Genomic DNA, 5,664 nt, shown 5'->3' with positions numbered 1-5,664 from the left:
GCCAACACTTTGGCTCCACTCCAGGCCCAGCCAAGATGCCAGTTCCCTGGCTGGCTGGCAGCAACTGCTCCTGTGGGATGGGACTGACTGTGAACCTGCCAGCCTTGAGGAGTAATGATTCTATAGGGAGCCCGGGCCCCACCTCCAGGTCACTCCCTCAGCCCAGCATCTTCTCCTCTTCCTCTGGAGGCTGAGTCAACTCTCTTCTCCAGAAACTTCTGGCAGGGCTCCAGAACCTGCAGGTGAAGCATCCCTTCCAGACCCTGGGGTGTCAGGATACCAAAGAAAGGGCAGGCAAGCAGCCAGGAGCCTAGGAGTAACAAGAGGGCAGCCCCAGAGGCAGGCGCTGAGCAGACTCTGGCAACCTAGCTGCAGGGGGCTCTGGACTCTGGTCCTTGACCTCTTACCCCTTCCATGCAGCTGGTTCTAGTGACAGTTCACTCCTCTAGGGGATTGTAAGTAGAAAAAATATGGGAGACCCCTGTAAATTAAAGGTTACTCAAAAAAACGTTTGCTTAACCACAAAACCAAGCAGGCTTGCTTAGCAACAAAACCAGGAGGCAGAAGCACAAGGCAGGCCCCCAAACAATAAAACAATGGTGGAATGAGACCTACATCCTGCCCAGTGAGCTCAGTAAGTTAATGACCCCTGGGACATGCTTTCTGTTCTGCATGCATAAAAATAATAACTTGTGGACCTAGCTAGGAACAGGAAAGGGAGGGACAAGAAAACTCCCCTGCTCAACCTGGAGGAGCAGCTGATGATGAAAGCATGACATCTATTTAAGAATGAGGAATAAAATGGTGTTCTCTCCCTTCCCACTTTTCCTTTGAATGTGAAACTGTAGCCCGCTAAGTTCTCCAGGGCATCATCTCTCATCTGCTTGCTTGTAAGCCTTGTAAGTGTCCTGTTCTAACATGTGCATGCTTGCTCAGTCATGTCTGACTCTTTGTGACCCCGTGGACTGTAGCCCACCAGGCTCCTCTGTCCATGGGAGTTCCCAGGCAAGAATGCTGGAGTGGGTCATCATTTCCTTCTCCAGGAGATGTTCCCGACCCAGGGATTGAAGCCGCGTCTCTTATGTCTCCTGCATTGGCAAGCAGATTCTTTAACCACTGAGCCACCTGGGAAGCCCCTCTTCTAATAAATTGTTCTTATCTATTCCTTTGTCTCTTGCTGAATTCTCCTCTACTCTGAGACATAAAGGACTATGGTACTAGAGTTCTTGGGAGCCCCCTAAAGGGCACCAAATCGTTTCACTAGGAGTTTAGAGGAATTTCGGTTAAAATTCAATGGCAAGATTTGTAGTGACCAATCAGAAAACTCTTAGATTATGAATATTACAGAAAAAAAGCTTTGTGAAATACCTGTTAAACTATTCATTATGTACATGCTGACTTAAAATATAGGCACAACATGGGAATTTTGAGTTAAGTTTTATTGGGAGCAAAATGAGGACTAGAGCCCAGGAGACAGCATTCCAGACAGCTCTGAGAAATTGCTCTGAGGCGGCAAAGGGGGAGCTGGGACATACAGGAGTTTTGCAACAAAATGCAGGTGGCTAGGAACATCAAATGATTACTGTTAATTAAAGAAACCAGGTATATCAAGTTAAATTTAGTGCTTTTCTATGTATGGGAAGATACAAGAGCCTGGGCTCACCAAAATCATCTTTTGATATGCACCTCAGCTATCTGGGGCCAGTATCCTGTTTTTTCACATCCTGAGTTTCCTCAGGGTTCACAATTCAGAGGGGCTGCAGTCTTATGACTGCTAGGTGGCAGGTTTTCTTTTCTTCCTAAGTTCCTTCAGGACTCACCAGCTCACCATCCATGGTGGTTGCAATCCTTAGTGACTGTGACATCCTTTTATAATGATATGGCAGAAAATATTGCATTTGTCACATGACATGATGTGTTCTCCTGAAATATGAACTTAGTCCCTCCTAAAGGAGACCAGTCCTGGATGTTCATGGGAAGGACTGATGTTGAAGCTGAAACTCCAATCCTTTGGCCACCTGATGCGAAGAGCTGACTCATTTGAAAAGACCCTGATGCTGGGAAAGATTGAGGGCAGGAGGAGAAAGGGGATGACAGAGGATGAGATGGTTGAATGGCATCACTGACTCAATGGACGTGAGTTTGGGTTGGCTCTGGGAGTTGGTGATGGACAGGGAGGCCTGGCATGCTGCAGTCCATGGGGTCACAAAGAGGTGGACACGACTGAGCTACTGAACTGAACTGACTGCGTCATTTTACTGTCAATTCATTATATAACTGAACAATAATGATGTGTTTTTTCGAGGCAAGTGAAACTGAATTAATGTTAACATACTGAAAGTAGATTGAAAATGTATTATTACAGAATCAGCCAGAAAAGAAAATTAATAATTGTTCCATGAAAAAGCAAAACATAATTTGAATGAGAAATAATTCTAGATTTGCAGGAACCAGGTATAAACTCTAATGAAAAAGTAAAGGTAAAATGTTGAAAACTACAAAGAACAACTTATTTATTCAAATTTGGTCACAGATGAAGCAATGCACAATGTCACCAGCTGGTGACTGGCAGAGTTTAAGATTATACTCTCTAGACTGAAAGCCCTGCCTCTACCCCAGACTGGGCTCAGACCACCCTCGAGGGTCATTGGTGCCCTCCATGGGCAGGGCCAGTCCTACAGCAATCCCGAGACCACAGGAGTCCTGAGGAAGTACATCCCTCTGGAGAGTGAATTTGCATCTACCTGAACTGATGCAGGCCTCATCTGGAACCACTTGGGGCATTTCAGAGGCAATAGGTTCTTGTGACCATTCATATGTGTTAGCAAAATCTACAAAAGTAAACTACATTAACTACAACTGTGAAGAACACTGTCTTCCCACTCTTTTATCTCCTCTGTCAGCACTGATGCAACAGTGGTATTTTTAGGATCTGACTAAGGAGAGTTTAGGTTAGAGACACGTACATACATTTCAGTTCAGTGGGACATAGCTATGTGGTTTCATGTATTGTGATGTTACTGTCAGCCATTCTGGTTTAGAAATAGTTTCCAAAATACTCCTACCACACACTGTACCAGCTTGTCTGGCATTGTGACACAGGTACAAGGCAGAGATTGTCCTGTAATACAAGGAAAATAAGATGGAGGGAAAGAAACAAGGTGTGAAACGTACAGACCAAAACTGGTCTGTGGAGAATTCATCCACTTAGAAATAGGAAGCCCTAAATGGAAGATATAGGTTTTGTTGAAACATGGTCAAAACAGAAGTTCTCTCCTGAAAGAGACGTTTTCAATCATGTATTAAATGCATTTTCCCCCTTTATTTGATGGGGGTTTCAGGAAACAGGCATTACCCTACTCATGTACCATAAGTAGCTAGCACATCTACAATAGTTCAGATATGGGAGAAATTTGATAGAGGCTGTAGCAGATTTTATTTTTCTAAAGATGGCTGCAGCAATGTCTCCTGTCCACACGGTTTTCCGGAACCTTATTTCTCCCTTATCAAGAGGTGAAGGCAGGACTTCTCTGGTGGTGCAGTGGTTAAGTATCTGCCTTCAAAGGCAGGGGACACGGGTTCAATCCCTGGTCTGGGAAGATTCCACGTGCTGCGGGGCCACTGCTGAGCCCACCTGCCCATGCTCTATAACAAGAGAAGCCACCACAATGAGACATCCTTGCACCACAACCAGAGAAAGCCTGGGAGCAGCAAGGAAGAGCAAGCACAGTCAAAGTAAAAAGAAAAGAAGTGGAGGCAGATTCCCCTTCTCCTGAATCTTTTGGGCTGGAGCCACTAACTAATACGTTTTGAGGAACTTGACACTGCTTAATTCCGTGGTTAGATCATAAAAGACCATGCAGCTTCTCCTTGACAGCTGGCACGCTCCCGCTGAGAGCCACCAGGACAGATGTCTGAGTCTCTGAGCTTCCGTGCTGTGAGGCATGTGGAGAAGTCAGGTGTCCTTGTCCCCAGGTCCTCCCAGCCCAGGTCCAGGCATGGGGATGCATGACCCTTCAGATGATTCCAGCTCAGCTACTGAGTCATCCCCAGCCTGTGCTCTTTCTGAATTTTTGACTCATGAAATCTATGAACCTAATAAAGTGGTTGCTGTGTTATGCCACTGAGTCTGGGACGGTCTGTTCCTTAGCTGTAGTAACTAAATCAGAGCTTTTCTCAAATTTGCTAAAAATCCTCAGTTTTATATGGCATTGTCAATGAGCTGTGAACCAGAAAGAAAGTGAATAATTAACTATTGCTATCAATAATTTAAAAACGGAATTTTGTTCTACCAGGCTAGGGGAAGATTACTTTCTATTTGCTCTAAAGAAAATGATTTTACAAAATTGTGGTTGAATAAAGAGGCTACCAAGGAGTATGAAACCAAACGATGAAGGAAAAGGTATAGAGGTTAATTAATAAAAACATTATGTTGGCTTCCAAATTTTTGTGATGTTTTGGCATTTGTCAACCTTATAATTTGTATTTTTTAAATAACTTTACTTATTTATTTATTTTTGGCTGCACTGGGTCTTTGTTGCTGTGCAGGCCTTTCTCTAGTTGTGGCGAGTGGGAGCTGCTCTCTAGTTGGAGTACATGAGCTTCTTATTCCAGTGGCTTCTCTTATTGCAGAGCACAAGCCCTAGGGTCCACGGGCTTCAGTAGTCGCGACACCTGGACTCAGTAGCTGCAGCTCTGAGGCTACAGAGGGCAGGCTCAATAGCTGTGATGCCCAGGACTTGTTGCTCCACGGCGTGTGGTGTCTTCCCAGACCAGGGATTGGACCCATGTCTCCTGCATTGGCGGGTTAAATTCTTTACCACTGAGCCACAGGGAAGCCCTACAATTTGTATTTTGTGTGCTATTTCTTTATCTAAGTTTGTATCAACTTGTATAAACTTTAGGCTCCATAAAACATGGATCTAATCTGTGTGTCACATTGCTCAAAGCACTTCCTTTTATATCGTATTTATTGATTCCTCAGAGCCTATGAGGCAGGCATTATTATTATTATCCTCACATTACACATGGGAAAACTGTGGCAGGAATTAGTGGAGGAACTGCCCCAGGTCAACCCAAGTATCTAGCCCAGAAATAGTGCTGTTAACCACCACCTGCAAAATGGTCCCTCTGCAGCAAAAACGTAGGCAAGAGGGAGGACCAGAGAGTCCCTGGATCCAACCTTGCCTGAGGAGTGAATGTAGTTCTGGGCTTCTCACTGGGTCTCATCCCTTCCCCATCTACCTCAACTCCAGGAAGGAAGGATTCAGTCCCTCCCGCTTCCTTTACCTTTTCCCAGAATGGTACTCAGTGACAATGTCGCAGAGGAAAGCAAGTACCTGACAGGGTGGAGGAGGAGATAGAATTGATGCCCAGCTGACTCTCAGTCTGGGAAAAGCCCTGAAGCAGGTGGTGGGATAGGCAGCGAGATGTTGAGTGGGATAAGGATGACACACACTTCAGGGTTCAGCACTGATTACCATACCAAGATCAAGACGCAGGCAGGTCTGTGCTCTTGCTTCACAACTGCTTATTCACTCCGCTGGCAAGAGAGAAAGGACAATTTCCTGTCCATGACTGCTGAAGACCAAGCAGGAGAGGAGACCTGGCCCCTGTTTTCATTGCAGGATTATTGGAAAGGCTGAGCCTCTCTCCACCGAGGCA

Source organism: Capricornis sumatraensis, chromosome 2 (genome assembly GCF_032405125.1).
Source record: "Capricornis sumatraensis isolate serow.1 chromosome 2, serow.2, whole genome shotgun sequence".
NCBI classification, from domain to species: Eukaryota; Metazoa; Chordata; class Mammalia; order Artiodactyla; family Bovidae; genus Capricornis; species Capricornis sumatraensis.
The sequence above is the reverse complement of the archived record's forward strand: the minus strand, read 5'-3'. Positions refer to the sequence as shown.